Source organism: Pollicipes pollicipes, unplaced genomic scaffold, assembly GCF_011947565.3.
Source record: "Pollicipes pollicipes isolate AB1234 unplaced genomic scaffold, Ppol_2.1 Scaffold_712;HRSCAF=819_pilon_pilon_pilon, whole genome shotgun sequence".
Classification (NCBI taxonomy): domain Eukaryota; kingdom Metazoa; phylum Arthropoda; class Thecostraca; order Pollicipedomorpha; family Pollicipedidae; genus Pollicipes; species Pollicipes pollicipes.
In genome coordinates this window covers 160,592-185,632 of record NW_023597006.1, presented here as the reverse complement: position 1 = coordinate 185,632, position 25,041 = coordinate 160,592, and the positions used below count along the sequence as shown (strand labels likewise).

At 57.2% G+C, this 25,041-nt stretch overlaps 1 pseudogene; it reads right to left on the bottom strand.

Moving 5' to 3' along the window:
• LOC119108954 (filamin-A-like) overlaps positions 1-25,041 on the bottom strand; it is a 63,762-nt pseudogene that overhangs the window by 11,456 nt on the left and 27,265 nt on the right.

The window sequence follows — 25,041 nt, the reverse complement described above, 5'->3', positions numbered from 1 at the left end:
GCCACTTTGCGACTTAATTATAGTGTTTCCCACCGGGGCCATCAACGGTTTCGAAGCGTCTTTACTTTTTGCGAGCCGGCTGTCGATATCTGCTTTCAAGGTCCTGGCGTATACCTCATTTTTCAACAGCCTTTCCAGCGGACACTGAGTCTGGTATGGGTCTTCATACCCCTGACGCCAGTGGCCGCTGAACAGATCTGTAGTTCGCCTACAGCCGCTAGGCGGCCTCACAGTCGGTACAAAGCCTCCGGACGCTTGAGAAGACATCGAGTTCTCAGAGGCTTTCTTGGCAACAGGCAGCAGAGATGGAGCGGACTGCCGGATATGATCTGGGACGTAAGGAGTGGTTAGGCTTAGGCAGAAGATCCGTATCTCATCTGTAAGGCCTATGACAAAGACAACTGCAACTTCGCCACGACGTAAGCGGCCCCTTCTGCCTGAAACCATACACCAGCGACACACTGCGGTGACTGCCAACCGTCCAGGTGCATGCGTCTATAAATATTCCCGGCGACGCAATCCTGGCACCGTCCCGGACGAGGTATTGGACCACCGCACCCTGCACATAACTAATGTCACGGCCCGGCTCGACACTTTCGCTCCGCCGTCCCCGCCCAGATGGGCGCCGCCAGCCTGCAGTCGGAGGCGTCCCACAATCTTGGCCGCTTTTGGGCAGACCAGTCTACTAATCTGGTTTTGCCAAAACCCGGTGAATTCCAATACCGTCGGCCTCGGACTCCAGGAAAAATAAATGTGCGGCTGCGCCTCCGTGCCCTCGTGCAAACGACCCGTCGACTCACCCTGGACATGTTCTCCATTGTACTTGACGACCAGCTCGTGCAGGCCCTCCTCCTTGGGCTCATATTTGACAGAGACTGTGCCGTCCCTGTTGTCCTCGATGATGGGCTTGTCCACCTTGCCGCTGGGCATGTTCACTTCGGCTGGGAAGAGGTCAAAGCAAGGTCAGATCAGCTGAGCACGGGCCACGGCCGAGGCACCGCAGCTGGGGTCGGGTCAAGAAGGCTGGAAAGAGGATGGGGCGAAATCATCTCCGCCGTCAACGACTCTTGGTAGGGCCCCTTGAACTGAAAGGAAACAATTAAAGCTTTACTGGCATGGGCCGGGACACAGCGTGGTCACTTTGGCTACCAATGGACCACGACAGCGTTTGGCCAGAAGGGCAAGCGGCACAAAGAGTCCGCCTGCACCCGGGAACGGGCACGTCAGCACCGCCTCGGACGAGACAGGACACGGCCGTCACGGGACGACGGGCGACATCTGCAGCACCTGCAGGTCACAGTGGCGGCGGGCGGCTCACCCTGGCGGAAACGCCGCATCCTCCGCCCTGTCTGACCGGGAGCTCGGCGGTGGCGAACGACGTATTGACCGGACTTCGAGGCACTGTCGCGGCATTTAAAAACCGCTTGGTAAGTATGGTGTGGCCACAATTGGACGACTGTGAGTCGACACGCAATGGTTTAGGTAGTCACTAAATTTAGACGGCATGTCCTGACGTTAAACGACCACTAATCTTAACTTGCTTCGGGAAATGGCGACAACTACACGTAAGAAGTATAAAAGTGGTATCTAAGAGAATTTGGTAAAACGGTTCGAGCAGAACGTGGCGACAAAATATGCAACTAAGGCATGGCTCAGGCCCGTTGCCCCAAGTGACCAATAGTGACGTCAAAATGCGACAAAATATTTGCGAAAATAATAGACCGGGGAAGCCACGTGACAAAACACCAGAGGGCGTTCTCAGTGCCTTATTACGAGGTTGTCTATCCTGTGCATGTCATACCTTCTTTCATAGAACATCAGGAAGGAAAATGAAGGATGACCTGTGGTGAGTGCATTAATAATTTTGATGACACGCTGGGTAAAGTATTGTGCCATGTTCTCCTCCCTGTGCGTCGTTAAGGTCTCGTAAAACCTATAAAGCTCAACAATTAAGTTCAATGATAACTTAAAACCATCACACCAGGTGAACGCAATCCTCATCAACACTACAATGTGTCCGACATTCTGACACCCAACACAACTATGATTAAAATGCCCGACTAAGTGCCAACAGCCCATTACGCCTTTGAGCCCGACCTTACCTTGGCATTATGCCAACCCTGCGTGCCTTTGTGTTATCGTCCGACAGCAAGCTTTTACATTGTCCTGAGAATTGACCTTTCTGATTCACTCCTTCTCTCAGACGATGGGATTGACTCTGCACGAAACTTGGAGGCGGAACTACATAGAACTGACCTCACACACGGCGCCGGCTGACACGCACCTGTAACGTGGCCGCCAGTGGTGGGCAGGGGGATGTTGTTGAGCTCGACCGGTCGGTACTCGTAGTACTCCTCCTGGACGCTGGTGGCGGTGGCCGACTTCAGGTGCTCGGTTCGGGTGCGTGTGACGTTCTCCTCCGACTGGGCCTGTTCGGAGCAGGGGCACACGGACTGAGGTCAAGCCACACCCCCACCAAAGACTTTCCGGAAATGCAACCGCAACTTGCTTCCGCGAAATGGCAACGACCCTCAGTTCTATATCAGAGTGGCGAGCTTCGGTTAGTACTGACTAACGTGCCAGCGCTCGAGAACAAATGCTCGCAAATCACACAGCATTTCAAGCTCGTGGATCAGGGATGACGAAGTGGCATGATTGGCCGAAGACGAGGCTGTTGGCTCCCAAAAATGACAGCCAGCTGTATTCAACAGCAGCGCAGCTATCATAACAACGGAGACAGCCGCATGAAATATCAAGCTGTTGACAGAAGATAATGTGTGGTATGACATAACGCAACAGGTGGGCGAAGTGAGACAGCTTCCTAGTTGTCTCACATCTGGCGGCCACTATGACGTGCACCGCAATGCACCTTATTCTGTCAGTAAGTGAGGCGCAAGACTCGCATGTTGCAAATACCAAGACATCATTTGCGCCAGCCGAGGCGCGGCGGCAACAGCGGCATGTTTTACAGATGACTGCCGAGCGGCTCATGACAATGGGCGGCCTCTGCACCGCGTGCCCGGCGCTCCGGTAAATGTGTTTTACGACTGGTGCGGCTCGCGCGGCGCGCCGGCCGCCGGCGACAGCGGCGGCGGCGCGTATGACTCGAGCGGCCGCGCGTCGCCACGCCCCGCCGCCGCCGGTGTCCGGTGGCGCGCGAGGCTCGGCCAGCCGTCACCAGCCGCCGGGACACCGCCGGATGTCGGACGGGGAGGACACACGGTCGGCGGGGCTCGGCCAGCCGTCACCACCCGCCGGGACACCGCCGGATGTCGGGCGGGGAGGACACACGGTCGGCGAGGCTCGGCCAGCCGTCACCACCCGCCGGGACACCGCCGGACGTCGGACGGGGAGGACACACGGTCGGCGAGGCTCGGCCAGCCGTCACCACCCGCCGGGACACCGCCGGACGTCGGACGGGGAGGACACACGGTCGGCGAGGCTCGGCCAGCCGTCACCACCCGCCGGGACACCGCCGGACGTCGGACGGGGAGGACACACGGTCGGCGAGGCTCGGCCAGCCGTCACCACCCGCCGGGACACCGCCGGACGTCGGACGGGGAGGACACACGGTCGGCGAGGCTCGGCCAGCCGTCACCACCCGCCGGGACACCGCCGGATGTCGGACGGGGAGGACACACTGTCGGCGACGAACGGCCCTCGTGGGGACGAGGAAGCGGCGACCGCACTGATGGACGGTCAGCAGGTCGGTAGGAGCGCAGGGCCTCGAGAGCGTAGTCGCGGCGGTTCGCACGCAGGCTAAGATTGAACAGTCACGACCTCAATTAATATCCTCTTGTAAGAATGTGCGGAATTATAGAGATAGGGCATGGTATCGTGTGGTACAATTGTTGCTCAGCCATTGGCTGTCACAATATATATATATATATATATATATATATATATATATATATATATATATATGTGTGTGTGTGGGTGTGTGTGTGGGTGTGGGTGTGTATTGTATATTGTATATTATTTTAGCCGCTAGAAATAGGTGTTCGTGGATACCATACGTGGGGCCAAAACCATAGATCACGGCATAGTTATTTGATTTACTGTGCGACCAAATAAAAAACACTTACATTTGAAATTGCACTTAACTTGCGTCAATGCGATGAGTCGACGTCGAGTCGACGAGTCAATGCGAGCGGAATTTTGCGTTTTTTTTTTAAAAATCGGTTTACCACACTTACGGTAGGCAATTTGAGGTTCAAAATAGGCAAAGGACCAAAAGACTTTTCTGCCTCTCTTGGTTATTTTAGGCTTCCAGCCGGTGAGCACGACGTTACGCACTGCAACGGTCAACTAGTCAGTGCGAAACAATGCCGTCGGTGCGCTAACGCTGGAAACATCAGCCAGCGCCTGGGATGCGCTGAATGAGACCTAACAAACTAAACAACGCAAGAGATGAGCATTGGCATCTCATCTTAAGGTCAACATGAGTATTTTCCTAATGAAAATGTGCAATACACATCACGTGTTACAATAAAAGCTCGAGAACTCTTATCAGAACAAAAGCGATGCCGGGCTTGAAATGGACTCCAGTCCGCGTCACTGGGGCCGCGTGCTCGGATGGCCATCTAATCCAGCACACCTCAGCGCGACCCTGCATGAGTCCAGAGGCGGACGGCGGGCCAGGCGTGAAAAGGTCAAGGCACGGCTCCAAATCACCGGCGAACAGTCATTAATTACGGCGTTGGAACTTGGCGGACAGGGCCCTCGGAATAGCTCACACATACCTTCTCTAGTGCTCCGTAACAAAACAACGAGATGGTCGGTCGGGACTTTTCTGCGGGCGGCAGACGGCCCGGCGCTTTTTACACAGCTGAGCTATCAAAGAAAATCGTCAGATACTTTAGCGAGTTACAGATCCGTGGGCTGCAAAGATAATGTTGATGGCGCTATATCATTTGCAACGCAATGCCCGCTAGTACGCACATCTTCTTTAGTTCAAAAACTATTCGTTGCAGCTCAAAATCAGGGAAGAGAGTTGAATTAAAGGAGGATACGTTCACGTTCTCTCCATAATATCACATTTCTAATGATCTAGTTAATGTCAGAAGCACATGCCATTGGCAACGGCAAAGTACACGTTCATCTTTGTTTGCGTGGGCTCTTCCGGTCAATTGCAGTTGAATGCCTACAAGCAGGGCAACATCCATGCTGCCAGTTAAGGCCATTACAGGCATGGGCATGCGCGGGTTTTGAAATAACGGCATGCTTTCGAAACTCACTTCCCCCTTGTTCTTCATGGAGACGTTCTCCACGCTCTCCCAGCGTACTTCGCGGCGTACAAAAACGTTCCAAAATGTTCGAGAGTGATATTTTGGCTCACACAAAGATTGTCTATTTAAATGTCACTCACAAAACCTCACTGTGGTAAGGCAAAACTCACAAAACTTTCACTGGGATAAAAAACTTACAACCCTTTTCTTGGGATAAAAACAACGTTGGTTAATATTAACCAGTCGCAAACGCTCGAAATTTAATTATCCTTCAGGACTTCTTTTGATTGAGACATTGAATGGTTATGGTTATTAACATGTCTGAAGGGCATTTATCCCTGCCTAAATCTTCAAACGCATCTGCCACTCTAAGATAATTATGTCACCAAAAAACTAAATCACGAAATACGCACGTTTGATTGAAACTCGATAACCAAAAGCTTATCCAAATGCGTCATAAAGTGAATAACGGGTGAGTAAAATCTGTGGGAAAATAGGCACGACACCACATTATTTTGTAATCAACGAAGATAAAAAGTGTCAAACTGTTTGCGGTGAATATTTAGCTGCGACAGATCAGTGTCAATTGGCTTGCTTCCGAGTCCAGCTATAGCTGCTACCGAGCGGTGGATGTTGTTCTTACTCGGCTAGATCAACATGTTCCGCGTGACTTTCCTTGGTTTCCGGCCGAGCGGCGCCCGCCAGCGGGCAGCAGCTGCTCACCTGAGAGGGTCACCGGGTCTGGGGTCCCTCACTGAGAGCGCAGGCGGCGGGTGAGAGCTCAGCGACCGAGGCCCACCCTCTGACCGACCGCCGTCCGTCGCCGCGTCGCGAAAAAGTGGGCGCCGCCGGGGTGCCGCGGCCCGGTTGGGCGGCTGTGATTGGCGCCTGGACCAGCACGCCCCGCCCACACGCCGCTTATGGTGCCCTCGGGCCGCTGGGTCGGCCGACGCCCCTCGCCGATAGCTCGGGCCGAAATGTCACACCCCTCGCCGCCTGGACCGGACCCAGCGACCCGCGGCTGGAGGGGGCTGGCCAGCCGGCGCTCCGGCAGTTTCCAGCGGGCGACACTGGACGGCGCGTCATCTAGCGCGCCGGCTCGCCACTGGAGCGAACACGGCGCGCTCGACACACACCACCCCGGACGGCCCGCTCTGTCGGACGAGCCCTGGTAGCGCCACTGAGCACGGTAAGCCACAGAGCTGCCGAGGTGGCCGAGGCGACATGCGCGTCACTGTGGCGATATTCATCTGAATATGCAACGAGAGCCGTGCATACTCACAAGTACACGCCAGAGCAGCTGCTCGAACTTAATGGCGGAAATGAACCCAGCTTCTGTTATCAAATAAGGCGGGCGATTTTCCGAAACCAAACTCCCAATGTGTGCAATACTACTTGTTAAAATAGCACAGCACAAATCCCATATATTAAACATCCATACGTTAAAATACTACCATTCGAAAGCGTGAAGTATACGCTGAGGTCAAGCGTTGAGTTGTGGCATGTTCCGTGGGAAACTACTTGATCTGTCATAGGAATACGCAAATGGCCATTAGTTCACATGTATATAACTAACATATCAATAAATAAAAAGGTTTCTGCGTGGTTAACTATGTTAATATTGTTCCTCGCAGCCAAATCTCAGGCGCTGAATGTTAATTTAAAAGCAGTTATTGAATTGTAGCTGCTAGTTGTAGCTTAGTGTAGATGAATACGAAGTCGAAGCAGCGTCCAAAGGCTATTTTGAATGGCACCGATATGTGTTTGGACTCGAGCGCTGGGCTCGAGCGAGCAGCGGTAAAACCGCGGCCGAGAATGCGTGTGATGCGGCACAGTATCCATGCAGAGCAGGCGCTTGTACACAGAGCCATCTTGTGACCGTCTCACAAAACATTATTCTGGCAGTACCATGGAAACGACTGAACACCTGGCACGTGCTGGCACATTTCCATAAGATCAAAGGTCAAATTTAAATACGGACAAAGGAAAATGTTGCATCTGTCTGCAACGACATTTTAAACAGGGAGGCAAAGGGCAGATGTTGGTGCCTGACATACATATAACACTAGCACCACGCTCAGCATTACCTTAGCAGCAATATTGTAGCGCCCTAATATCACGCTTGATGTCGTAGAGGTCGAATTTTGCACGTGCATCGCGTTGAACCATGTTCGTCTCAGCTCCCCTTGAGTCACTCATAATGCTGAAGCATCCGTACTGAATACAACAGTTCCGTGGCCATAATTAAACGCCACTGTTTTCGCCAGACGACTGGTCCAGAGCGGTGCTAAGCCAGATCTATGAACTTCGAAACCGAACTTTCGATGTCATTATTTGTGTGACACCTTCAACTTCAGGTTTTTAGTGGTTTGTCGACAAGACATAATTACTGTACTGCAACGCATCCAAAAAAATAAATCCGAATATGATGCCGAAAGTGATCAATGCTTTACCTTTGGGCATGCAGTTTCCTTTACAATATACCTGACCAGCTGTAATTCGACTGTTTCTAGTTGAAACAAAACCAGCTAACCGGAGGCACTAATGACATCTTCTGGAGGCATCCATTCGTTGGTCGAACGGAGCCGGCACATCGGAGGCACCAATGCCACCTTCTGGAGGCATCGGTGTGTCCGCCCGGTGCCTGTCGTACAGCAGTACCCCTCCCGCCGGCTCCCGACGCGGTACGTCGAGCACGAAAACGCCGCCGTCGAGGTGGCGCCCCCCCCCCCCCCCCGGCCCCGGGCCAACCCGTTAATCAGCGTCGGCGCGGTCGGTGGCGACGAGGTCCCGGCACTGCTGGGGTGGGGTGGGGGGGGGGGGGGAGGAGCGGAGAAGTCGGCACTCCAGAGAATCTTCAGCATCGCGCCGCTTCTTCACGTGAAGCGAAATGCTTCCAAACTGAGAGACTGGGAATACCATCGCTATGTAAAGGGTAGCAATTGACTACGAGAATCTACGAGCGCACTTCAACCCAGCCGCTCGCCGCACTTCCGCTAGGTGACAGCTGACAGCGAAAGATTAACATCGCCTTCCACACAGCCAACGCCGGGTGGACTCCAGTTGTTAAATGGCGACATCTCGCGCTAACAGCCCGCCATCATCCTGTGCAAGCCAGCTTCATGGTGCGTTCTCATCAGTGACACGCGACCGATGGCTCCATCTGTCAACGCAGACCCGCTCTGTTGGGGGGAGGGGGGGGAGAGAATGTGGTAAGAGAGCAGTGACTGACAGAATGCAGGGCGGTGAGTGGTTTTCCATCAGATCGGAAGTCTGGCTGAAGCGTTTGGATACAGCAACTTGGTGACAGTTATACACTACGTCGGCTGAACTGGAACGTCTGTTATGCGTGAATCGTTTAAGCCACCTTCGAGGGCTACCACAAACACCCTCTCCGCGAATGCCGCGTGATTAGCTGGCGATGTTACACCTGAAAGTCAAAGTGGCTCACCTAAGTAAACAAACCATTTTCATTACATTGCAAGGCTGGCAAGACTGGCCAAAAAGGCAAAAGCCCATCGCTCCTGGCATGATCACTCCAGTCATGTATGCGTTAGCTGTCACTCAAGGCATCATTCCAGCCCATCGCTCCAGGCATGACCACTCCAGTCATGTGTGTGTTGGCTGTCACTCCACGCCTCATTCCAGCCCATCGCTCCAGGAATGTATGTGTTGGCTGTCACTCCAGGCATCATTCTAGCCCATCACTCCAGGCATGACCACTCCAGTCATGTATGTGTTGGCTGTCACTCAAGGCATCATTCCAGCCCATCACTCCAGGCATGTATGTGCTGGCTGTCAACAATCGCAACAAATACATTTGAAATGCTTTAGGAGAGGTTAATTTATCTCCATACGTTGGGACCCGACTTTACCTCTGCTGATCAGATGGAAAGTACATAATCCATCGAAGCCTTATTCTACATGGATGTATATGCTGTTCTACACGCCAACTGCTAACATGGACCTAAATCAATACCATACTTACAGCGGAGTTAAGTAAATAGGGTTCCCGGCCATGGACGTTGGCTGAATTCTCCTCCCATTTATTGCGAAAGGGAAGGCAATTTGGTTAGCATCCGGTACAAACATTTCGGCCAGAGGTAAATAAATCCAACGTAATATTATTGAACCAAAAATGCATTTGACTGTGATGCGCTTGTGTCCCGATGCCGACGTAAATTGGTGGGGCCTTCGTGATGAGCTTGTAGCCCGACAACGCGGGGCCGAAGCGATAATGAGGATGAGAAAAGGACGGATTTAAACGAGGGCCCATAGCAGCGACCATCGCCACTCCCCCAATACCTAGGTGGGGACCTTGGAATAGGGAGGAACCGTGATACCTGATATAGCTCATCAGAACCGCACGAAACACGGTGCATGTAATGGACTGACACTTTGGAACGTTTATAGTCTTGAGTGCAATTTTCGAGAAAACAAAATTTGCGACTGTGGGCCGCCCACAGAATACGTCCCACGTGGATGGAGGCGGAGACGGAGCGTAACGAAAGCCGTAGGCGTCACAGGGATGGGGGGGGGGGGGGTGTTCGGCCAGCGTGACGTTACGCTCAAGTGTGATGGCGAAAGACCCGTCTTCGTTTCGCACGCTGCCCAACTAGGAGCCATTGGACATGTTTTTTTTTGTGTACGTCCTGGCGATCAACACAATGTAATTAGGGCAAGGGGAGTCACCCAGTGTAAACAATGAAAATACGGAGGAAGGGGGATTTAAAATGACCAAAACTAAGAAACGTGATTTATGGGCGACAACGGGGGGCGCGCATCGCAATTCGTGCGCTCTTTCCCCATTGCTGGACCAGGTTCACTGTCCGGATGCCGTGGCGAAATTCTGGATGCGCCCTGGGATTAGGATTACTAGGTAGCGATAAGGACGAGTTCCAAGAGAGGTAGTGCAAGGATTTGCTACTTGCACTTAGCGGCAGTCAGAATAACGGATCAAAGCCGATCAGTACCAGCCTGTCTGAGTCTCCTAGCCCGGGGGTAACCTCCGGCCACAGAGCCTCTCAGCCCGGGGTAACCTCCGGCCGCAGAGCCTCTCAGCCCGGGGTAACCTCCGGCCGCAGAGCCTCTCAGCCTGGGATAACCTCCGGCCACAGAACCTCTCAGCCCGGGGTAACCTCCGGCCACAGAGCCTCTCAGCATAAGCTCAGCCTCTCAGCCCGAGGTAACCTCCGGCCGCGGAGCCTCTCAGCGGCCGTCGCTGGCGTCGCCGCCAGCCTGTTGTCGTTGGCGCGTTCCCGGTGGACGACGTGTCGTCTGAATTATTTCGGCCGGCCGCGAGCCCCCTGCGGTGGGACGAGCCTCTCCGGCGCAGTACTGGCGCCGTCGCCAGTGTCGGCCCCTGTTTGGCTTGGCGCGCACCTCACGTCAATCTGTGCCGAATGCTTCGGTTGATGGCCCTCTCCGTCACGCACACGCAGGTCGTGAGGGCGACTCTCAGTGAATTCGCCAGGACGGCCGGCGATCTGGCCCGGCCTGACCCGGCCCGGTCAGGCCCAGCCCAGCCCGGCTCGGCTCGGTCCGGCCCGGTCCGGCTCGGTCCGGCCCGGTCCGGTCCGGTCGGGTACGGTCCAGTCCGGTCCGGTCCCGTCCGGTTTGATCGGGACAGCTCTGTCCACTGCAGACTGCCTGGTCCGGCGCGAGCCGTTCACACTCGGATCGGACGGTGCTCCTCCCCCGCGTTCCGCGGCAGTTACCGGCCGGCCGGCGGGGCTCGCCACGGGTGACGGGCCGCGGCTCGACCCTTTACCGTGCCGCCAACGACAACAGGCGGCGGGGCGCGGCGGTGCGGCAGACACAGCCGGGAGGGGAACGATCAGGTGGCGTCCCGCCGCCTCAGGGGCGGGCCACCGGTCAGCAGCGCCAGCCTCAGGCTGTTCAGTCAACAGACGGGACGGTGTCGGCGCCCAGGAGCAGCTCCGGCCGGCAGGCGGGCCGACCCACCAGCTGATCGTGGGACTGTAAGTACATGTTTGCATTCGTTCCTCTGCTTCTAAGATACCCTATTTCGCTGGCTGTGACGTGCGCCAAACACACAGTGGCTACAGCAGAGCCGCTGCTTCATGGAAGGGAAGCATCCAGCTCAGCTTATGAACGTACCATAACCTAGACTGGACTTTGAACTGCTTCGGAAATGTTGTCTACCATCTGTCATTGCTGCTTATCTTATGTCCGATGGCGAAACAAGTCAGTCTCAATGCATCAAAATGACAACATGACTTGTCTTGCCATGTTCTCTTGTGTCAATGACCTCCTAAGTGGATCTTCGCTCCAAAACTGCGACATACGTCACTCCGAGCACCACATGGTCCGAGATTTTGAACCGCAACAACCCAACCCTAACCACGCTTCCGACAGTCCCACGGTCAACCACGCACTTGGCGGCCAGCCAGCTCTGGCGGCACGATCGCAACAGGCCCTCCGGCCCAGGCCAGGGGTAGCGGAGCCCGGCCTGCATTCCAGCGGCACGCCAAATTCTGCACGGGGCGGGACGCCCGTGCTATTAATGTCGCCGGAGTGGTCACGCAAGCAGCCACCGCCACCACCCGAGACCTGCTACGACCACCCGCCAGCTCGCATGCCAGAGGCCGGCTAACCAGGTCCGTGTCCGTCCAGGGGATCCACCGTGACCCACTGCCGGATGTACCTCCGCTTCCGCGCGGCGTTTCGGCCATCGCCCGGTCACCGGTCACGGAAGACCTTACTAGTTCTTTCAGAGACATAAGCTTTGTCGCAGATAGTTTAGAAGATGCTTGGAACAGGTCTGTCCCACTTATGGTTATGTTCGTGAACCATGTCAGTGGACTCTTGACGGTGATCTCTTGACCTCTGCGACCACTCTTCTGGCAGTTCGTGCATTTAAAACGAATCTCCAATGTGCTGACCGTCGATACCAGATTGTAAGGCATTCCGGCAACAGTAATCACGGCCTTACCAATCATATTTCACCCTCCACCAAACGGGCGTTGCGGATCGGAAATCGTCAACGAGCACAGATGTGGGCTTCTGGACTCCCATGCCAAACGACCCCAGCGTCAGCGCGCCCCAAAACTCCAACGATCGTTGCCATCAGCGGCTTTTGTAGTTTTTCCCGTGCGACCGAAGACAGGGCGGCGGCGGGCAACTATTTCTGTTGGCCGACTGCGGTGTTAAACGGCTCGGCGAGCGTCGTCGCGAGGTCGTGCCGACGGCATCTTAACGAGACGGCCCTGTGAGCGAGGAGCCGACGGTGGACGGCCACGGTAGGTATCCAGCCACGGACCTCCCCGGCCAGCCGCCGGGGGCGGTCCAGCTCGCAGGACAACATGTGTCGACCGCGCCGACCAGCCGTGATGGCTAGGTGTGGATGGTAGCTCCCAGAAGTCATGATTGGGGTTACTGGCTTAAGGCTGCCGCCGGCTTCAACAAGCCGGGCCTGTCGGGTCCGGTTTTGTCTGCTTCAGTCCACACGGCTCGGTCTGATGAGCATCCATGTCTTCTGGCTTTCCCGCCGGCTGGCCATGACGTTCCCGGCCAAACAATAGCAACGCCGGACGAGCTTCGGGTGCCGCACGTCAGGCGTTTTTCGGAGCGTCTGAGGCTGCCAACGCCTTACGACACGTTCGACACGACTGTGACTCACCTGACCTGGGTCGGCCGGCGCGCCGATGCCAGCAGATTCCACGGCTGTGCCCTTCTCCGACAGCAGCTTTGTCACCACCAGGTGAGGTGGGAGCCCAGTCAGGAGGCGGCGGGCGAGGGGGGGGGGGGAGGGGCGACGGCCGACTTACCGAGAACGAGTACAGTCCATTGGGCACCGGCTGGCCGCCGAACTTGACGTTGAGGGAGTATTCGCCGGCGTCCTTGACCTTGTAGTAGATGTTGAACGTGCCGTCTCCGTTGTCAGCGATGTCGATGTCCACATCCCTGGACGGCGGCCAATAGATCGCAATTTAGTGAACACGGCTTGCCTTTTGACGAGATGATATGAACCAGTCATTTCTGACAATTATACTCGTTTAATGGCTATTTTCTAGCCAATGGGCTCGCATACAACGCCTTCAGGAATGCGAACGGCACGCACAAGCACTTTTGCCAAAATCAGGCATCTCACGCTGGTAATACAAGACCTACAATTTTAGTCCAATAGCGGACCAATCAACTGCTCAACGCTGCATAACCCAGCACAAGCCTCAACAGGGCGCGAGCCTCAGCAGTCAAGCCGCCGCTAAATGCCGGCGTGCCCGCCTGGCCAGCGGCCGACGTGACACCGTGCTCGAGCGGCGCCGGCCCGCCCAGTCGCCGGCCGGCCACGCCCGCCCGGCGCTGCGCCCTCACCCGGAGCCGGAGGTGGAGCGGATGCGGCAGGTGACGTTGCCGCTGCCGGCCTGCTTGGCGTTGACGCTGATGCAGTACTGCTCGCCCACGCTCACCACCTGGTCGCGGAAGTCGCCGTCCTCGATCTTGCACCGGTCCGCCTGGCGGGCGCACGCGCGCGTCAACGGGGGGCTGGGCAGGCGGCGCCCGCAGCCGTGGTCCGCCGTGCATCAGCGGTGGGCTGGGCAGGCGGCGCCCGCAGCCGGGGTCCGCCGCGCATCAGCGGTGGACTGGGCAGGCGGCGCCCGCAGCCGGGGTCCGCCGTGTATCAGCGGTGGGCTGGGCAGGCCGCGTCCACAGCCGGGGTCCGTCGTGTGTCAACCGCCCAGGGGACTTAGGCTTGTGGCGAAATGCGTCGTCACATGTCGGGAAAGCACACTAACGGAACTGAACACCCTACGACTCCTCTGCAGAGTTACTCTGTTAAGTCTTTAGAGAAAACATATATTGCATGATCATTAATGTGTGTGTGAAGAGATCTGGGCTAGGGTTTGAGACTGAAAAGATAATTTCTCGCCACCAAATCATTTCTGGCCTCCACCAGCAAAACAAGGTATATGAAAAGAATACCTACAACCTTTACAAACGCAAGAGACTGGAGCACGACCTTGCGTCAAAACGAAGCTACTTCTCATACAGCTGGGAGCCAACGACAGCCCCAATGCTCGCCGGTTGAGCCTGTTCCTTCATACAGCCAGGAGCTAATGACAGCTCCACTGTTCGCCGGTTGACCCTGTCCCCCCATACAGCTGGGAGCCAATGATGGCTAGTGGCGTGCTGGCGTCTCTCACCTGTCCGGTGGGTACGGCCTGGACGGGTACGGGCGACCCAGCCACCTCCTTGCCTCCGTACTTGACGTGCACCTTATACTGGCCGCAGTCGTCGGGCGTGTAGCGGCCCGTGTACGTGCCGTCGCCGTTGTCGGCGATCTCCACCTTGCGCGGGTAGTTGTCCGGCCCCTGAGCGGCGTCAACCGGTGCCGTCAGAAGGGTGCGGTTGGTCGCAATTTTGTCATGGGGTCAGGGAAGCGATGAGAATTATGGGGACGGTATGAAAAATTCGTTTAGCACGACCGCTGCGCAAAGCTTGAGCCACGTCGCCCATGGCGTTTTGCAGTGACACGAGAGGTCACCTATTTACAGCCAGGTTCCTGATTAGTTACTGACAATACTTTAGCCGCCAGTACCAGTCTACATCTTATAACTAGCCGGGCCGACCTCTATAAGCACGTAGGGTCTGTAGTATACAACTAGAATGAGAACAACGGAGCGTCGCCTTCTGAACAAACGCCACTACCGCAAGTCGAAGGTAAATGAGATGGCGGAGAACTAAATAAATGGCGGAGAACTTCCCGTTCCCCGTCACTAGCGTCCCATGGCCTCCGCCGGGCCCCACAGCTGAGCTCAGCTGCCTGCTCTGCCCGTCGCGCGGGTCGTGCCCCGCGCCCCGGGGCGGCGCGGCGCGCCACCACGCACCAGGATCTGCGCCTCCAGGTCGCCGAAGCCGGCGTCGCGGGCGTCGACGGTGAACTCGGCCGGCAGAGAGGCCGGCACGCCCTTGCTGGACACGCCCGGACCGGTCAGCCGCACTTTGTTCGGCTCGCAGGTGGGCTTGACCGGCATGCGCCAGGGGCTGCCGGTCAGAGGTCACGTCAGCGCGAGGGGGGCGGCGCTATCCCGGTTCTGATGGTAGGGCTACAGTGAGATTATGTTGCCGGTACTGCAGTCACATGTCAGGCGGTGGACTTAGTCGCACGGTCGGGCCACCTGATTGAGCCCGGAGGTGAGGAATGATTGTCTGCAGAAAACACAGTCGCCTACCCACTTAACCACCAAAACTGACGTGGCACGTCAATACGTTGATGCGTATTGGTTTCCGTTTTGTAAGGCAGATGACGTTTTACTTTTCATGTTATTTACGTATGAAGATCATTATTTGCTATTTTGTACGTTTTGTTTAGTGTTATTCATTACGATGTTAAAGCCAGACAGTCGTTCAGACGTGTCTGCGTGTCACGACTTCTCTGGTTCGTGCGCCAGCTGACGGCGGGGGGCGGCGGGCCGCCTGCTGACCTGCCCTTGATGTCCTTGCCTCCCCAGGTGACCCGCGGCATGCACACGCTGCCCTCTGGCGGCGGGTGGTAGGTCACGTTGTAGGTGCCGTCTCCGTTGTCCCGGACCACCGGCTTCCGCGGCAGCGGGCCTGCAGAGACAGCATTCGTAACACTAAGCTGAACAGCGAGCTATTTTTTCCACGAGCTCTGTGAGCACTACAGTGATAACACCGCCGGCATTATAGCGTGCAGTACAGAGACAAGAAAGGGGCTGGCCATTGCACGAGGCTTGCCGGTTGGCAACAAAGTCTTGGTTCTATTTGTGTGCCAGATATGTTTGTCCGTCGGCGAGCGTATTGTACTTGGCTCTGTGGCTTTTCGCAAACATCCTTAGTCTCAGCGAAAGCCGACATGAGTCACGTTGAAATAAGCAGGAGTAACTCAGTAGTGCAACAAATTGGAGACTCAAACAGTCGCCATTTTTGATGGAAAGATAATCTGAAGCAGCCGAGCAGGATGCTTTGCCGAAGTAATCCTACATGAGGCGCTGAGGGATGTGAAAACCGTCTCAGAATCACAGAATCAATGCACCTTCGGCCACCAAGGCATTGACCACAGCATATGTCAGCGCGTGCCCCTCTTCTGTATCCCACAACCAGCTATCATCCCGCTCCATCCCACCACCCTGACCCTGACCCAAAGACGATCCCTGATGCGAGCTCACAGCCGGGCCCCGAATTCATACCGACCGCTAACTTAAGCTCAGTCAACTATCACCAGACCCCAGACTAGTCTCTCACAGTGAACGTTCCTCCGGCCTCAGACTGGTCTGCCAGCACTTGGACAGAGCTGGCCGCGCCGCTGCCGCCCGTGACGCACCTTTGTCGCTCTTCACAACCCCCGCGAGCGGCGCCGGCGCCGACTTGGTGGCGTCGACGGTGAACGAGAGCGGCACGTTCGCGCGGCAGTTCTCCGGCTCCACGCCGGGTCCATGCGCGGTCACGTTGTCCGCGTCCACCTCACACTCCACCGGCACCTGCCGTCCACAGTGGGCAGCGTAAGCGTCCATCAGTGGACCACTGACGACATCAGAGACAGTGACCATAGGGGCCACAGATACGTCAGCATCTCCCAGACGTACGGATGGTGCTCTCGGTGTTAGATTGTTTACACAGTTTGTCGAACAGTATCAGAGCAGAACAGAACAGAACAGTATTGTATGTGGATAGGCCAGCGTTGCATTGTTGACGGTTCAACCGAAGTTGACGGTTGACGGCCGTGGGCAAGCTTAGACGTGACATGTACAGTGTGGCGCTTCAAGAAGTCGGCCGAAAGATTGAGGCCTTTGTCGACACTGTCCGTCGCTGTCGAAACTGTCGCCATACATCAGAGATTATAGTGGCTGTACCAAGCCTGAACGGAAAGACGGAGACGCGCTAATCGTGTAGCGTCATTAAGTGGTGGCTGGAAATGAGCTGATCTAACGAATGCCCTACAGCAACCGTTGGAGATGAGCTGACCTCACGCAGACCCTACAACTAGAGCGGCGGACGTGCTGGTCTGACCTTGAACGGGGAGCCGGGGATGTGCTGGTCGGCTGTACTGACCTTGAACGGAGAACAGAACCGGGGATATGCTGGTCGGCCGTACTGACCTTAAACGGAGACCCGGGATGTGCTGGTCGGCTGTACTAACCTTGAACGGAGAGCCGGGGATGTGCTGGTCCGCGTACTTGACGTTGACGTCGTACTCGCCGGGCTCCGTGGGAACGTACTGGACCGTGCACGAGCCGTCCTTATTGTCGACGCAGGACATTTTGGCCTCAGACGGGCCCTCGACCGCCAGACCCAGGCCGCCCGTGCCCGCACCTGACGGCGCAGTACGGTGGCTCAGTCACGTCTGGAGGAGGCGGGACGACGGACACGGCCAGCGCTACGCCACACAGCGAGGAGTACGGGGGCCCTTCAAACGACGGATTGAAGTACCGCCGAAGATGTGCAAACATCACCGAATAACTATTTTGTATCATCTGAGCACCCCAGTGGACATGTTAAAGCTGAGTACACGCCTTTTATAACAAGAGTTAATGCTTAAAGATACGTGTTGCCTGTTGGTCAGCAGTTCAGGCCTCTAACCACCACATTGGTAGCAAAGGTAGCAAAGGTAGTGAAGGTAGCAAAGCTCATGACGTGACCTCTCCGTACTTCCGCGCCGGCCGGCGCCACAGCCGGCGGCGGCCGTATCAGCCCGTACCGCGCGTGTTGACGGTGAAGGTGTTGGGCTTGTTGACGATGCCGCGCAACAGGCCGGGCCCGTTGGCGCTGACCTTGCGCGGGTCGCAGCCCGGTTTGGCCGTCACATTGAAGGGCGAGCCCGGCACGGGCACGCCGTCGTACGCGATATCGATCTTGTGCGGGCCTGCGCGTGCGCGACCCTGGCGTCATTAATGGTACACGACGACATGCACTGTCATGATGGTACGGAAATGAGGAGCATCGGGTTAAAATATGCACGTGGTTCGGTTAAAAATGCAGCAGGCCATACCGAGCAGTTGTTGCATCTTTTTGAGGGCTTGAAATCCTGCTTCGGGACCAAGTATTCAAATAGACCTTACTCTGCATCTCAACATCTTCCCTCTTTTCGCCTCACTCCTCCACTGCTCACGAGCCGTTCTCCAGCGCAGTCCGGCTGTGGGCCTGGAACATCATCCTCCAATGCCCGCCGGCAGGCGCCGCCTGACCGGTCGGGACCCACTCACCGGGCTCGGTGGGCGTGTAGGTGGCCTTGAAGGTGCCGTCTCCGACCGGCTCCACGTACGAGGGGCACGGCGCGCCCGACGGCGCCGTGATCGGACACGTAACGTTACCGTCCCGGGCCGATGGCACCGCTCTCGCGTCCACCACCAGGTCCGACGGCGAGTTGAGGAAGGCCGCTGACAGAAAGGGGGGCATCAGCAGCCAGCACGGGGGCCGGCGTGATGGGTGAGGAGCTGGACCCCACCCTATCCTCAGGCTTGCTGCTTCCAAGAGCTGGTTAATCTAATGTCCCAGTGCCGAACGAGACACAATTTGAAAGAAGTGCACTTCTCGTCACAAAAATATAAACGATTTGAAAGCAGCTGGACAACTCTTGTCTGCCGCACAGGCATGTACAGTGTATCGCCGGATTTCGAGAAGCGGTTATCAGGCAAGATATCAACACCGAGTGAGTCATCGTTTCTCCCTTGCTTGTCGCAGTTTTGATCTGACCGGATCATGGACAAACCCTTCGGAGTGCGGCCTCCCGCCTCGCCGACGCGTGCACTCACTGGGCTCTATGCCGTCCACACGTATCTTGGAGACGTCCACCTTGGGCTTGGCCTCGATGTCAATAGGGCTCTGCGGGATGGCCTTGCCGCCGTAGGTGACGTTCAGCGTGTAGGGGCCTGGCTTGGGGTAGGAGTAGTCGGCCGTCATGGTACCGTCGCCGTTGTCGGTCAGCTGAACGGGCACCTCGCGGCCCGTCTGCCTGTCCTTTAGACCGACGCGCAGCTCCGCTGGCGGCCGAAAGGCAAGTTAGAGATTACGGTATACAGCTATAGATGACGCGCGACGAGACGCCGAACATTCCCGCTTGCGAGAGGCAAATCATCCCAGCGTTGGCAAAGGGTATCAGTTGTTAGCAATCTGCTGATTTCATCTACGACTGAGCAGTGCGATATTCCCTGAGTACGTACTGGCGGAAGGTTATCTGACGGCAAACCCTCTCCGCAGTGATCAGACAAGGGATGATTCACACCTGATCAGACGTCTGAGAGTCTGTTAATCAGGTGTACGTATTGGCGGAAGGCTATCTGACGGCAAACCCTTCTCGCAGTAATCAGACAAGGGATGATTCACACCTGATCAGACGTCTGAGAGTCTGTTAATCAGGTGAACGTATTGGCGGAAGGCTATCTGACGGCAAACCCTTCTCGCAGTAATCAGACAAGGGATGATTCACACCTGATCAGGCGTCTAAGAGCTTGTTAATCAGGTGTCATATCTGACTGCTTGAATGGCCATTCAAGCATTCCCCGTTGTCGCCTGGCCCAAAGAGACGAATACCCTTTGTGGTCTAACTGTCACCTTCACAAACCTCCGACAGGGGCCTGACAACACCGGTCACCAGTCAGGTCACCAGCCAGCTCGAGCCCCCGACCTCACCCACCTTACGTCCCGTCCCAGGTCACCAGCCAGCTCGAGTCCCCGGCACCGGCCAGCCTCGCCCCGCTGCGTTCCGCGTCTCCTCGCCCGGCACTCACCTGGTCCCGCGTCGCGGGCGTCCACGTTGAAGTGCGTCGGCGTCTGGGCGCGCACGCCCGGCTCCAGGCCGGGGCCGAACACCTGCACCTTGCTGGCGTCCACGGGCGCGGTGACCATGACCCGGAACGGCGAGTTGGGCACGGCCACGCCGCCGTAGTTCACCTGCGGCAGCGGCGCCGCGTCAGAGACGGCAGAGCGGCCGGCGCCGCGTCAGAGACGGCAGAGCGGCCGGCGCCGCGTCAGAGACGGCAGAGCGGCCGGCGCCGCGTCAGAGACGGCAGAGCGGCCGGCGCCGCGTCAGAGACGGCACAGCGGCCGGCGCCGCGTCAGAGACGGCAGAGCGGCCGGCGCCGCGTCAGAGACGGCACAGCGGCCGGCGCCGCGTCAGAGACGGCACAGCGGCCGGCGCCGCGTCAGAGACAGCACAGCGGCCGGCGCCGCGTCAGAGACGGCACAGCGGCCGGCGCCGCGTCAGAGGCGGCAGAGCGGGCCGGCGCCGCGTCAGAGGCGGCAGAGCGGCCGGCGCCGCGTCAGAGGCGGCAGAGCGGCCGGCGCCGCGTCAGAGACGGCAGAGCGGCCGGCGCCGCGTCAGAGACGGCACAGCGGCCGGCGCCGCGTCAGAGACGGCAGAGCGGCCGGCGCCGCGTCAGAGACGGCAGAGCGGCCGGCGCCGCGTCAGAGCGCGGCGGCAGCAGACAGCGGAGCGGCGACTGGGATTGGCCGGCTAAATTATCGGACCGCTTGATGGGGCTAGAATTAAGCGCACAGCGATGGCCAGGAGACGACGGCCCGCCGCTGAGTGTTATAGTACACTGGATTCGTCCAGTCGAGACATGCCAACAGCGATGGTTTGAGATCCTGTCCTCCCGCTGTGCACTGCTCACCTGGACAGTATGCTTGCCGCTAGAGGTGATGGTGTAGTCCACGTTGTAGACGCCCGGCGACTTCTCCGTCACGCGAATCGGCACCGCCTGATAATTCTCGTCCATCAACTGGGAACAGGGTGATGAGTGCACTCACAAGGCTGCAAAGAAGGTGGCGGCATGCGTATGAAAACAGCATGATCATCGGGAGGTCATATTGGCCGCACTTAACGCCGCGTTGTCCAAAGGCTAACGCATGCTACGCGACATCACTAAATGATGTTAAAGAGCTGTTCATATCTCATAGCCACGGCAAAGTATACGTGTTCGATGAGGAGCTAAGCGTTGCGAGCTACAGAGCTATCACTCACCGAGACATCTAGAGGAGCCTTGCCAGCGTTGGTTGTGTCAACGGTGAAGTAGGTGGGCTTGTTGATGGTGACACCGTCCTTCTGGACTCCAGGGCCGTACACCTTCACCTGGACACGGGCAACACGTCCAAACGTCAGCCCAGACTCATGTGTGTGCCTCCCTTGTCCGCACGGCGACAGAACAAAGCGCTGCGCGACGTCTGAACATTATACAAACAGACATTTGCCTGATGCATTTCCTTCCAAGTCACAAGCACTAACCATAAGCAAAGCCTATGGTCGAAGGTGAATGTCGCCCAAAATGCACTGCGTGAGCGGGCCAAGCGAAGACCAGGCGACACGGCAGCAGTCGGTGGGTTCTAACCTTGCTCGCGTCGTAGTCTGTCTTGGGCATGATCTGCGCCATCCAGGGCGACTGCGGAATGTCCTCTCCCTCACAGAGCACGTGCACGGCGTACTCGCCGGGCGCCGTCGGCATGTAAGTGACGTCGGCCGAGCCATCGCCGTTGTCCTTGCACTGGATCTGCGCCTGGGACGGGCCCTCCACGCTGAAGCCCAGCGCCCCCGTCTCGCCGTTCGTTTCCACCGTGAAGGCGGCCGGCGTGTTCACAACGCCGCCCTTCAGGCCGGGCCCGTAACACCGGATTAACGATTCCTGCAACAGATGGCGGTGCGGGCGTGACAACACGGCTTGGTGACGGCGGCGTGGCGTGGTCGGTGACGTCACTACGAACGAAAGCGTCGCTGCCGTGTGGAGGCAGGAATGTGGCCATTGTTCAGTGGCGAGCGCACCTCACGCGCCGCTCCGCCCGTCTAGTCACCTATCTCGAGCTGCCCTGGAGGCGGCTCCGCACCCCGCCCCGCCCCGCCCCCTCTCCGAGCGCGGCCAGTACAAACAGGCCGTCTGAGCCGACGGTCAGACCGACCGACCGGCCGACCGCGGGCGGGGATCATCTGTGTTTAGACGCCCTCTTTAACCGATCGTCTCCCGTCACTCCCCAGAGGTTCGTCCGATCACAGAGACGACGGGCAGGCGGCCGCAGAGGCGGACGCGAATGTAAAGACAGGAAGTGGAAATAGAGATGGCGATGTTATATAAAGATGCAAACGAAATCGGTAACGGGGATGAAAAAGAAGACAAAGACGGGATCGGGGTCGGAGTAGGAGTCGGAGTCGGAGTCGGAGTCGGAGTCGGAGTCGGAGACGGAGACGGAGACGGAGACGGAGACGGAGGTGCTTATGCGACAGGAATGGGACCGAATTGAGACGGAGAACAGATCCGGAGTCGCACACAGACGGAGACTGAGGCCTACAGCACGTGCCAGAACCCTGGGGGACCGTGGCGGATCCTGGGGACCTGGAAGTTCTGGGGGCCACGGCAGATCCTGGGGACTTGGAAATTCTGGGGACCACGGCAGGTCCTGGGGACCTGGGAATCCTGGGGAACACGGCGGATCTTGGGAATCTGGGGACCCTCAGGAGCTAGGAACCCTGCGGACCTGGAAATCCCGGGGACCACGGCGGTTGGCCGATGGTTCAGCGTTATCACTCACCGTCTTCGGACCGACGTTGACTTCGAAGGGCGACTTGGGGATCTCGTGGCCTCCGTACGTGATCATCACGATGTAGCGGCCCTCGCGCTTCGGGTAGTAGGCGCCCTCGTAGACAAAGTCGCTGACCTTCTTCAACTCAGCAGGCTCGTCAGCGCCGCCTGAAAAAATAGCGTGTTTATAATGCGCCTTCGGTAACGTTTCACCGGAGCTGTCCACTGTACAGAGGACGAAACATTAATTCTCGGGGTTCTTTAAGTGCCCAATATACTCGACAAAATACTCGTCCTCGAACTGATAAGTAACACAGACTGACACAAGACGTCAATAAGACCGTTCATTGATCCGCCTCGTCGCTCAATGACCCGCCTCGTCGCTCAATGACCGCAAATGCCGACATCGGGACAGTCATTGCATGATGTCTCCCCACTCTATGCTCACCGTTGCGTGAAATAAGCGTACGTCCTCCAGCATGCGCGTCAAGTAGCACACACCCTTCAGCATACACGTGAGTGACGCTCCATCCTCGGGGAGCTATCCGTTCTCGCGTGATGACCCCGGCTACCACTGACCTGGCCCGATGATGCGGACCTTGGGCACACCGTCGCCGGCGCCCTCCGTCCACAGCTTGAAGTCGGCCGTCTCTCCGACACGCACGCCCCTTGTTCTGCAGGCCCCGCCCAGTGGCCTTGACCCGGCGGGGGTCACACGCTGAGGACAGACAACCGCTGCAGTACTGGCGACAGCCACTAGGGCAAGGTTCACGTGTGGTGGGCGTGGGGGACACAGAGGCTGAATCCAATGGAAATAATGCGAGGAGAATGCATTTTTGGTGACTTCTTTTGCCTAAAAAAGTAAGATGTTCCGCTGTTTGCGTTTCCACTATGCTCTTACGACGGTTCCCTTTCTTGCACCCACGAGTGGAAAGAGAAGAAAGAGCTTCGCGGACAAGCATACATCACATGCGTTTACACCGCCTCAGATTGGTTTCAAAAGCTTAAAAGAGAATCCGTGCATCACACGTCCGACTTACCAGGGCTCACTTTAACGCCGAAGGGGCTCTTGGGGATTGGTTTGGCGGCGAAGTAGATGTTGATGGAGTACATGCCGACCTGTTCAGCCACGTACTCGCAGCGCCACTGGCCCTGCTTCACCTCCTTCAGCTTGAGCATGGCCGGGTTCTGCTTGCCCTTGGGGTCGAGGATGACCACCCTCCGGGGTTCCCTTGCCGGCGTCTGCGGAAAGCCATCCAAATCAGTCGGATCACGTGATGGGAGTGACCGGATGCGAGTCTAACCGGCCGGCGGCTGCACTGTCCCCAGTAGCCTCGCTGCGTGTCCGAGCAAGGCTCATAAAATGGCCAAGGAAGGAGCAGGCCATTGTCGTCCCGTTAGCAGCACCGGCATTGGCAGAGCTGACAACCCCGGCTGTCGCACCGTGCCCACACTTGCCGTGCTGGCGCACCAATTATCGGCAAAGCTGCAACTTCACATCGTAGATAACAACTTAACAAGTGATCCACTCGCTGACCTGTAATGATGTCTCACGCTTGCATCACATCGGGTCAAAGGTGGGGCGGAATGATGCCATCATCGGCATGAAGAGTTCGGTGACTGAGCTTCCGAAAGTAATAATAACGGTGGGGTGCTCGCGCCCCAAGCCTCACATCGAACAAAATTGCATTGCTGGTGTTCTCGCATTATAATTTCCCAAATGGAGCAGCCCTTGGGATCTGAAGGCAGGCAACGTAATGCATCTGAACTCGACGCACGCCTCCGAATACGACATTCTAAAGCACGCGTGCCACATCATGGTATACCACACACGCCCAAAGCCGACGGCTGCACACTGCGACCCACCTTGTGTGAAGATGTCGAAGTAGGTGGGCTTGTTGACGACCACTCCGACGGGCTCCAGGCCCGGGCCAGAGGCGGTCACCTTGTTCGGGTCTCCGGCGTACCCCTCCACCTGCACCGAGAACGGCGACTTGGGGATCTCGTTGCCGATGAACTTGACGATCACCTTGTGCGCACCCTCCGAGGTCGGCGTGTAGGAGCAGCTGTACGTCAGGTTGCGGTCGTTGTTGAACTTTGCCTCGATCTGGAAGAGCACACCGGTGATCGGTCAGTTGTGACTCGCGCCAAGCACGCGTAGCTGAGCGGGCTGGCCAGAAATCGTACGCAGCCCGCGCCCGTCACTTGCATTGAGGCTCCTACGCGTCCTTTTGATCAACCGCTGGAGGCCGCTACGATGCGTCTGCTGTTTATTTTGCCAGCGCAGGTTTGTTGTTCGGAATATAACAGGCTTAGACCCTGGG